General features: G+C 49.9%; 1 long non-coding RNA gene across 1 annotated transcript; it reads left to right on the plus strand.

The window, feature by feature from the left end:
- Positions 1–557: 557 nt before the first annotated feature.
- Positions 558–6,179, plus strand: LOC147649683 (uncharacterized). The gene is made up of 2 exons (XR_015278300.1): positions 558–1,471; positions 4,396–6,179. It is a non-coding gene; the product is annotated as an uncharacterized LOC147649683 (long non-coding RNA).
- Positions 6,180–11,403: the final 5,224 nt, after the last annotated feature.

The following is an 11,403-nucleotide window of genomic DNA, read 5'->3' on the forward strand; positions in this document are numbered from 1 at the left end:
GGTGAGCAGGCTCAGGTGGGCAGCAGCTTCCCCGTGGGGAGTTTGTGGTGGGAGGGCTGTGAGGTGTGAATTCACTCCCCAGCGTGTGGAACCCCGAGCCCAGCTCTCCCTGTCTGTGCAGGAGCTGTGGGATGGAGGATCCTGGGGGTCCCTGGGTTTGCCCCTTCTCTGGGCTCCCTTTTTTGCAGTTGGCACAGCTCCACTGGGCACAAGTTTGCTTCTGGATAACCATAAATAGTTATTGGGGCCTTATTATTTCACTTATGGAAATATTGCAGCAGAAGGATGTGAATTTTGAGTGAGATGGTTTTAAAAGCAGTTCTTGGTGGGGACATTTTTCTTTTTGCTTCATACAAGTGTCACAGTGAGACACTCTGTGCTTTTATCCTGCTAGAAATTCCAGGCACAAGAACTGCCTTGTGTCCATGGAGGAAAGAAGGGAGAGGCCGAGGGCATCTCAGGGTGTTCAGATCCTGGCACAGGGTGCCCAGAGCAGCTGGGGCTGCCCCTGGATCCCTGGCAGTGCCCAAGGCCAGGCTGGACAGGGCTGGGAGCAGCTGGGACAGCGGGAGGTGTCCCTGCCATGGCTGGGGTGGGATGGGATGGGATTTAAGGTCTCTTCCAACCCAAACCAGTCTGGGATTCTGTGATCTGGTGACACAACCAGATCTCAGCCAGATCCTCCACTCTAAACAGAAGGGTTGGGAGAGGAGCTGTGGTTTGGGAAGCCTGGGTGCTGTGGCCACAGCTTTCCTGCACATCAGCAGCCTGTCAGAGCCTCACGCTGGGAAAACAGCAGCTGAAGATTCGGGTAAGGGATAATAGCGAGGAAAACACAATAAGACAGCGAGAAAACACTCAGGAGAAAAAATCTCAGCCGCAAACCCCTGAGTAACACTCCTAAACAAGATTGGCTCGGTGCAGCCCCGGATCCTGAGGCGCTGGGAAGAGCCAGCTCAGAGAATCCCCTGCCAGTGACTGGGGTTTGATTTACTCCTCAGAGCCAGCCAGAGCTCTCTGCTCTGCCAGCTCTCCCCTCCACCCCCGAGAGGGGCGGCTGCTCCTGCCATGCCCGTGTGGGCAGGGGATGCTGAGCCAGAGGGGCACCGAGGGCTGCAGCCCCCCGAGCTGTGACCCCTTCGTGCTGCTCCAGCCGCAGGCACGGGGCTCTGATCCCCCGGGGGGATTTCTCCAGCGCTAATTCACCCTGCCCAGAGCCCAGCCCGCTCTCCAGCAGCAGCAGCAGCAGCCTCAGCATCCCCGCGGCTCCCGGAGCAGCAGCAGCGGCTCCCCCCGAGCCAATGCCACCCCTCCCCAATGAAGCAGACCCCGAGGTGCCACGGATGGATCCCAGGATTCTCATTTTCCTCCTCTACGTGATGATCCTGCACGAGCTGGTCAGCGGCTGGATGGAGTACCAGAAGCAGATGGCCAAGCCAAAGAAGCAGGCAGGTCCGGTGTGGTCCTCCAGGTGAGTGGCTGCTCCCAGAGGGAGAATGTTTTGATGGGGAGAATTGTTTTTGTGTGCATCCACCGGTCCTTGGAGCTGTGTCTGTCTCATCTGCTGGGCATTAATGCACTGAGCTGGGGATTAAGGTCTGTTAATCCTTTGAGCCTGCATTGTCTGAGCATCCCCTGCGTTTGACACACTTGCAGATAAACACGCCTGTCGCTCGCCTGGGGGTTTTTTTTTGGGAATTTTTCTGTGGAAATGTGCTGTAACTCAGCATATTTGCTGTGAGTCAGGTTCCCAGTCGCCAAACCTAGAAGAGAAAAATGTGGGTAGCACAAGGAGCTACACTTCATGCATGATATTCATCAATGAGGCACAAACCTCCAGGGGCTGCTTGCAAGCAGAGTATTTCATGTTAAATCACTACCGTGCATGTCACTATCTCTCCGTCTCCTCCCACTCCCTGGGCTGTGCCCACTACACCAATCCCTTCTTTTCTGCCCAACAACAAAAATGAGCTGGAGAAATAAGGGCAATTAACGAAAAATGCTGCAAATATTTAAAATTCGGATCTGTTCCTGCAAACGTTGTTTATGTGTTGTTCACATGTAACGGTGTTTGGGGTCGTGGTTGGTTTGGTTGGGGTCTTTTCTGGACATCAGGCATTCCTTGTCTTCCTGTGATGGGGGAATCACACCCCAAAATCCACCTCCTGCCAAGTCACAGGCCACAGCACACCAACCCCTCAGAGCCTTGGACCTAAAAATGTGCCCGTGACCCAGTTTGCTCCAGGTCTGGCTGCTGCAGCTGGAGTGCACAGAGTTCTCAGCTCAGTCCTTATCCTAATCCTCTGTTGTGCACCATTCCCAGCCCCAGCTCCAGCCCTGCACTGCGCTCCCCCCAGAGGTGTCTCCATGGATGAAACCCCCAGGAGAAGGCAGTGAGGATGCACCCATGGCTCCCTTCAGCCCCAGCTCAGGAATACATTCCCTGGCTGGATTTCCAGAGCAGCAGAGCTCGGCTGCACCTTGAGAGAGTGAAATGATCAGCGCTGGGAGCACTGCCATGAGTGGAGACAGCACTGAAATAGCTTGAAGGGGATGGGGCTGGCTGGGTGCTGATCGAGGTCAGAGGCAGATTTCCCCTCTGTCTCCAAGGCAGAGTGCAGGGTGGAATTGGGACACAACTTGAGCTCTGGGACACCCTGATGCCAGAGAGAAAATCTAGTGGAGTTATTTGGTTTACTGGAAACCACCAAACCACTTGCCTCAAGCAGCCAGAATAATGCCGCAGGACTGGGGGTTTTTAAAGACCCCAAAACCAAAAATCCCCAAGAGCTGCCACCTCACTCAACCTCATTTTGGGATGTGGGACCAAGCCTGATGATCTGTGCAGGGCTCCACATCCTGGAGACATCCCAGCCCTCTCCAGGTGAGCCCTGCCCACCCTGCTGCTCCTCCAGCTGCCCCCAGCTCGGGAAAGCAGAGCCACCAGCCCTGTGGGGATCACCTGGATAATCCCCAGCTTTCACCACAAACAGGTGAAGCTCTCAGAGAACTGGAGAATTAGGAATTAGTGGAATTAAGATTGTCCCGCAGGATCATCTTGACTGATGAGCCCATGAGGTTCCCAGTGCCCAGAGAGCACAGCTGGAGCCAGATGTTCATCCTTCAGTCCTGGGCTTAGAAAGGGCTCAGAAACAGCTGCCACATCTGGAGCCTGGTTATCCATGGAGCTCAAACCGTGGCTCAGCAGTGGGGAAAAAACTTCCTCATGTCCAGCACCGACTCCAGGGTGAGCCCAGGGATCTGGGACAGCCAGCCCAGCCCAGCCCAGCCCAGCCCAGCCCAGCCCAGCCCTGGAGGAGCTGGTGTCACCTGGAACCCAAGGGTTATAGGATTTTCGGGAGGATTTACAGGCACTGTCAAGGCAGCCACCCAAAACCTTCCTGGAAGAGCTGAACCCTGAGGTAAGAGCAAGGCAGAGCTGGATGTGAGGGCATTCTGCTTCCCAGCCCAGCCTGGAGCTGGGGAGATGAGCTCAAAGCTCACAGCCACCTCCCCGGCCTGGCAAGGGTAATTAACACGAAAACCAATTAGGAAATGCAGTTATAAAGCAGCGAGGTAAATAGGAATTAGGACAGGAGGGTGCTGTCTCTCGGCTGTAGCCTCAGCCCAGGCAGATTTCAGGGCTCTTCCTCCTTTTGTGGCTGTTCAATAGTAACAGGCTCTGTTGTGAGGCAGCTTTTTCTCACATTCGCAGTTTCCCACAGCTCTGCCTTCCTCCGCTCCTGGCTGGCGGCTCCCCCGCCCCTGCTCCATTGATCCCGGAATCCTGGCACAATCCAGGGGGAATCAGTCCCGGAATCCCGGCAAAATCCAGGGGGATCCATCCCAAAATCCCGGCACAATCCAGGGGGAATCAATCCCGGAATCCTGGCACAATCCAGGGGGAATCAATCCTGGAATCCTGGCACAATCCAGGGGGAATCAATCCCGGAATCCCGGCAAAATCCAGGGGGATCCATCCCAAAATCCCGGCACAATCCAGGGGATCCATCCCAAAATCCTGGCACAATCCAGGGGAATCCATCCCAAAATCCTGGCACAATCCAGGGGGAATCCATCCCAAAATCCCGGCGCAATCCAGGGGAAATCCATCCCAGGATCCCGGCCCGGGCTGGTTTGGGAGCTCAGCAGCTCTTTCCATCACCTCCACCAAGCGGGGCAGGGAAGGTTCCCATTCCCCATCACCCTCAGGAGGCTCAGCCCCGATTCTCTGCCCACCCTGAGCACCAGGAGCTGCAGCAGGACCCAGCCCTTGATCCCTTGGCAGCAGCGCAGGGGAACCAAAATTCCCCGTCCTTTTGGGAGCCTCCTCTGTGTGCAGACGTGTCCCAGCCCTGTCCCAGGGCAGTAACGATGCTTTGCTTTGTTCCTCAGCAGCAGCAGCAGCAGATCAGCCTCCTCCAGCTTCTCCAGGCCGCTGGTGCACTCCGTGCGCAGGGAGAGGAACCGGGACTGGAGGAAAGCGGGAAGGATCATCAGGAAAGCCTGAGCATGGATCTGCTGCTGGGCCAGAGGAACCAGCCCTGGGGGTCTGCAGACCTCACACACGGACAGCATCCTCCAGGACCTGCAGAAGGAACGAGCCTCTTCCAGCTGGGAATTCATCCCTGCCTGGGGAGGAGCCGCCACGGAGCGGTGGAAGAGCCCGAGGTGGGACTTTTGCCACCCAACACCACCAAGTGACTTTTCTTCCTTCTTCCCCGAGGGCTGAATGGATGGAGAGCGGATTTCCCAAGGGAAAAGCAGAATTTACTCCCTCACTGGGAAGACTCCCAGTGCTTTCAGCCTCCTCCAGCTCCAGGACTGAGTGGCCACTCAGCATCACTTCCCAAAGGGACTGGAAAACCTTCAGTGTCCCGTTTGTCACCACTCCCAGGAGGAGCTGCCTCCCCAGGGACACTTTGGGAACGCTGGCTCCCTGTTAAGGCTCCTGCACCAAACACCTGCCAATTCCTTCTCTGCTTTTCCCCACCTTTGTTAAATAAGTTGCTCCGGGGAAGAGGAGGGAAAATGAAAAATGCCCTGAACCAGTGACTCACAGTTATATCACCAAATGCAATTTACTGTAATGGCCTTGTAATTAGCATTTTTGGAAGCTTCCCAGCGGCTGAGGCAAATAAATGTAAAAGCCACTTTCTAAGGAGCAGAAAGGTGGGGAGGGAACACAATCGTGCTCTTGTAGACTCCTCTGTTTAAGCATAAAATCACATTTTAGAGGCAGAAGTCATCCTGCAGCTGTTGTGGGCAGGATGGGAGTGGTGGAGCACGGGAGGGATTCTGACACTGGCCTCTAACAGCAGCTGCCCATGGCAAAACTGCTCCTTATTTGCTGAGCATAATGTTTGGCTCAAACACAGCCTGTTTTCCTCGTTGCCAACCATTTGTGAGCCTGACTCAGGCTGGCAGAAGCATTATCCAGAAGCAGATAGGAAGGGGAGTTGGAATAGATTATGCATTCATTATCCAGAAGTAGCCACCAGATACATTTGCACGTTTGTCTGCTGCTCAGTTGTTTGCAAATCGTTCCTGGTGCTTGAGGCTGTGTTTGTTCAGTCACACAGCTCCCAATCCTCTCTCCCAGGCAGGCTGGATCACTAACCTGGCTGCAAATCTCTGCTTTCACCTACAGGAGATGAAGTTTCTACCTTAAAGTTCACGCCTTTTATTGAGGTGGTTTTGGAAAAGGAGGCAGAAGTAGCTGTGAACAGTTTCTGCACATTTCAAAGCATAAATTGTGGAATTGTGCCTCAGCTCTGGGACACGGGGGCTGCTCCCCTGTGCTGATCCATGCAGGTACAAGTGACAGCAACAGATGGAGATGGCAGGAGGGAAAACATCCGGGCAGTGTTTCTGTGCCCTGGAGGAATTCGCTTCCCTGGAGCTGGGTGCGTTTGGGGGATGTTCTCCCACTCCTCTGCCAGAGCCTGGCTGAGTTTGGGAGCTGTGGCTGTAGAAAAAGGGTTTGAATTCATTCCTGCAGTGGCCCCAGGGACCAGGCTGGGCTCCCAGCCTGAGCAGGACAGAGCAGACACAGAGAGATGCATCTTTAAGGAAAGGTGAAGGGCCAGGACCGCCTTGCCCTGATGATCACATGCTGGATTTATCCCTGTAAATATAATATTTACTCCCAATAAACTCTTTTACACACACAGAATTCAGACTGTCTCTGTTCTCATTCAGCTCTTGTGTCTCTCTGCTTTTGGCTTTCCCAGCCCAGGACCCAGTGAAGGTGTTGGCTGGGATCTGGTAGTGATCCAGTATGGGTAAAAGCTGAATTTAGAGCACAAATATTCTTGTTCTCATCTTTCTGCAGAGGAAGCCAGGACTGCCAAGCAGAGTCTGGTATTGGATGGCTGTAGGTTTGTTTTGGGTTTTTTTGACATTCAGGTCACTCTGCAGCTCTGTTGGAGAAAGTCCTGCCCAAGGAATGTACCCTGGGCTGGGAGCTGCTGCTGCTGGTGGAGAGCTCAGGCTCCCCCACTCTGCCCAGACATTCCTGCCTTACCCTCCTGCTCTGTCCCAGAGCTCCTGGGAGCAGCACTGCAGGACTTTGGGGTTCTCTCTGTTCCTCCAGGGCTACCGAGGGGTTGTTCCTGTGGGCAGGGGCTCCCTGGGCTGTAAGGAAGCTCTGGCCTGGTGCCTCTCCTGCCTCTTCTTGTGCCTGGATCTCCCAGATGTGTGACTTTTACACTGCTGAACACCCACACCTCGCTGGATGCAAGGGCTAAGCAGGGAAAGAATTTACAATGAAAGCCATAAATCATGGGGAAGTGCAGCAAAAATTGCCACGGATCTCCTGCCTGTGAATATTCTGTGTTTTTTCTCTTCAATCAAAAGCAGGTCTGAATCCAACACCCCAACACGAGGGAAAACAACCCATGTCCAGGGCCTGGTGTCCCCTGGGCACCCAGAGCAGCTCATGGAGTGACCCAAACTGTGGGAACGAAGGGAATGAAGTGAGGACTGAACAGGGGAGAGAGGAGATGCTCCCTGGGTAAGGCAACAGCTTGGAGGTCAGGGCTGGTTTTTAGGATTTGCTATAAACTCAACCCATGAGCGTGACACAAGCTCTGCTTTTTCCTTCTCCACCCCTCCAATCTGTCTGAATTGTCCTTCCCCTTTCCATCTCGCCTCTTTCCATGGAAAACCTGCAGTTAACAGGAACTGGGATTTGCTTTTTGCATCAGCAAAGCTGGGACAGAGACCTGGATTTGCTCTGGGTTTCTGGAAAAGGCTGCAGTGAGAGGATGGGAAGAAGGAATTCCTCATTTTCCAGGAGGAACAGGGCAATAGTTGGGATTTTCATCAAGGTTTTTGTTCCCAGTATCCCATTTTGTGTTGGGGTCTAATGTAACCCTACAAAGAACCTGTTTATCCTAGAGCCCTGTACCAAAGCCAGGACAGAAGTGACTGACAGACTCATTTTCTATCTTGGCTTCTCTGTGCTAATTAATTCCTTGATTAATCCCCACTTGCCTGCTTCACCAGGGTTGCTGTGGGGTTTAATTGAATTTGTGTCTCTCATGCATGTGGCAAGCTCAGAGGAAAGGTGCTGTTCCCTGCTGGACACCCTTGTTGGATAAATCCTGTTGCCAGCAATCTGCACCTGGGATCTGGCTCTTATTTGGAGGAGGAAAAGCTTTTGGGTCGGTGATTTGATGATTGAATAAGAGGACATTTGTATATATTTGTGGAAAAAGCGGCTGTCCCCCTGCCCACATTTGCCAAAGTGCCCCAGCAAACAGATAAAACCTCAAATTTCAACATTCAGCTGAGCAGGAACCGAATCAGGATAATCTCTTTTTATTCCACCAGGGAGCAGAACTCCAGTGATTTTGTTACTAAACACATCCCCAGGCCAACATTCACCTTTTTGTTCTTCACCAACTCTTCATCAGGGATTCCCTCGGGACAGGCAGCTGGGAAACCCAGAATTGTTCCCAGGCATGGCAAATTAAATATAATTATTATATGGAATTAAATATATTTATTATATAGTCCTGCAAGCAGGGGTAGCTCAGGCTACATTTAAACCTCAAAACCCACCCTGAGCATCCTCCAAAGCCTCTCCTCACTTCGAGCAGTTACTCAGCATTTAGTAAATCCAGGAAAATCCTTCCATTCCAGTCAAGGTTGATTTAAAGGAACTTTTGGGATTATAATCTCTATTTACTTTGAGGAAAATGGTTTTGTAGTATTCTAAGGTGAAAAATAATATAATATATAATATATAATATATAATATATAATATATAATATATAATATATAATATATAATATATAATATATAATATATAAGATATAAGATATAAGATATAAGATATAAGATATAAGATATAAGATATTATATAATATATATTATAATATATATTATAATATATATTATATAAGTATATATATAATTTTATATATTATATATATAAATATTTTATATATTATATATAATAAAATATATATAATATATATGAAAATTATATTGTGTATGAAAATTGTATTATAGCTGAATGAAAATTATAGAATATATAATGATTGTATTTATATATCATAATTATTATATTTATATGGAATATATATTTATTATATTTATATAGAATATTTAATTATTATATTTATATAGAATATGTAATTGTTCTATTTGTATATAATATTTAATTATTATATTTATATAGAATATATAATTGTTCTGTTTATGTAGAATGTTTATTATATTTATATAGAATATATAATTGTTCTGTTTATATAGAATATATAATTCTTATATTTATATGTAATATATAATTCTCATATTTATATATAATATTTCCTTATGCCTTTCTGAATGAACTCTGTGTTTGTAAGGATCATGGCCACACCATTCCTTTGTTAATGCAGATTTTTCACTGCTTCCAGGGAAACAGGGGCAGATCCTACAGGCACAGCTCAGGCTTTCAGAGAAACCCTGCAAACTCTTCCTTCTGCACATTCCCCTTTCCCCACAGCCCTTCCTGCCCAGCAAACATCAGTTATTTTGCATATTGATGCAGCTAATGAGCGTTAATGATGATGATGTCAGAGGCAGTGGTCCCCAGGGTGATGCCAGCAGTGCCAGGGCTGCCCCAGAGCCTTTCCCCACATTTTTGGGTGCTGACTCCCAAAGTTGTTTCCTGTTGCTGAGCTGGCCAAACCTCACCGCAGCAGGGATGGAGGTGCCCACACTCATCGTGCTCCTCTGGCTCTTGGGAGGGATTTCTTCCTCCTCCACAGAGTTTGGGAGGTGGGAGGAACCTCGTGAGGTCAATCTGAGTGTCCCTTCCTCACTGCCACCACCTGCCCTGGCCACTGCAGCCAGGACAACCTCAGCACCTATTAAATGATTAAATGATTAATTTTATATATATATATATTATTATGGAGCTGGGACAAGCTCCTGGTCCCACAGAAGAATAAATTTGACTTTCCTTTGTGACTTTTCTGTGGTCACTGGAGCCAAGAGGGCAGCGGAGCCTTCAGCAGCATCTCGGGCACAGGGGAATCAACACCTGCCATGAGCCCATCAGGGACATCCCAGAGCTCCTCGTGTTCATTACCAAGGGGTAATTAATTAATTTGCAGCGTGGAGAGGCAGGAGGGTGGAAGAGAGGGGAGGTTTAAGGTGTGGGAGGTGTGCCCTGGCTGTGTGGGAAGCAGTGCAGGAGCTGCAGGAGCTGCAGGAGCTGCAGGAGCTGCAGGAGCTGCAGGAGATGCAGGAGATGCAGGAGATGCAGGAGATGCAGGAGATTCAGGAGATTCAGGAGATGCAGGAGATGCAGGAGATGCAGGAGATGCAGGAGATGCAGGTGAGAGGGGGAGCAGAGACAAAGCTGCTCCTTGCACAGGGATTTTGCTGCCAGATTTGGGGCATTTTAAGCACATCTGGCTGCTTTTCTCTGCAGGAACCTGCCAGAATTTACCTTTTCTTTGTGAAGAAGCTGGCAGAAAGGTGGTTTTCCCTAGGAAAAAAACCTTTTGCCACCAAAATACCCACCCAGCTACACCAGAGGCCTCACACATTGCACCTCTTCAAGGCAGCCTTGTTCTATCAAAGGTCAAACCCTGCAAGCTCTATAAAGTTGCTCAATTATCAATCAAAATAAAATAATAATATGATTTTTTTAAAAAAAAAATAATGATAAAATAATTATTTTACCCTTTAAAAGTCCCAGCTCCTGAAATCATGTGATTACAAGGAGATGACATTGCTGAGGAAAGCACTGGGTTTGGGTGAGCGCTGAGGAAACAAAAACCACCAGCGAGGAATCTCCTCCTGTTTTCTTCAGAAAAATCCCCTCGTGACTGGGCCAGAGCAAGTGGAGCTGCTCTGAAAGCTCTGCTGGCAGCAGCCAGGGGCTGGGGGCAGGGAGGGAAGTGAGAGCTTTGCATTTGTGTAAGGCTGCAAAACGGGCTTGCCAAACAGGATACAGGCTGGGAAACCAGCTGGGCCAGGAGGTGGATCAATCCCTGCTGCTGATAATTCTATTTACATTAAAAGGGAGTTCATCTTTTTGGTGGTTTGCTGCTTGTTCAGACTCTGAGCACTCTGCTGCTGTGGGAGCTTTGATGCACTTTGAGGTTTTTGATATTTAGTTTTGCTGAAAACGTTCAAAGTTCCCTGGGTTTGCACCCCAGGATTCTGGCTGGAGCCTGGGGAAGGAGGTCACAGGGCAGCAATCACAGAATTGTAGAATCATTAAGGCTGGAAAAGACCTTGAAGATCATCAAGTCCAGCAGTGCTCACCACTAAACCACGTCCTCCACACTCACAGGTTTCTTTGAACACTTCCAGGGATGGGTGACTCCATCAGTTCCTTGGACAGCTTGTGCCACTGCTTTACAAGCTTTTAAATAATTATTATATTTTTTTCTTAACATCCAACCTCAATCTCCCTTGGTACAACTTCCATTCTGTCACTTGCCCTCTCCCTGGAGCCAAAAGCTGGGTGGGAGCCCGTGGGTCAGGCTCCTGCTCCCGGTGTGGGGATCTCCAGCTCTGGAGAGATGAGAAAAGAGTTTCCCCCGTGAGTCAGAGCCCCTGGGTCCCTTTCTGCAGAAATCACAGGGAAATTGGTCCTTTTTGTCACCCAAGAAGCCCTGGGTGGCTCCACTGCCCCACTGAGCTGGGGCTGCTTTGTTCCTCTTCCCTCCTGGCTCTGAGCGGTGCCAGGGGAGGTTTGGGTGGAATTCCAGCTGGTCACTGTCCCCAGTGGCTTTTGTGTTCCTTTTCCTGCCCTGGCACTCTCTGTTTGGCTGGAGGTTGTCCCCTCTCCTCTGCTTTCCCCACTCCTTTTCCCCCAGTCTCTTTTCCTACAGCCTGAGGTGTCACAGGATTAGGGATTTACAGAGAAAATTCAGGTGAAAGCTCTTGGGG

Source organism: Cyanistes caeruleus, chromosome 20 (genome assembly GCF_971803275.1).
Source record: "Cyanistes caeruleus chromosome 20, bCyaCae1.hap1.1, whole genome shotgun sequence".
NCBI classification, from domain to species: Eukaryota; Metazoa; Chordata; class Aves; order Passeriformes; family Paridae; genus Cyanistes; species Cyanistes caeruleus.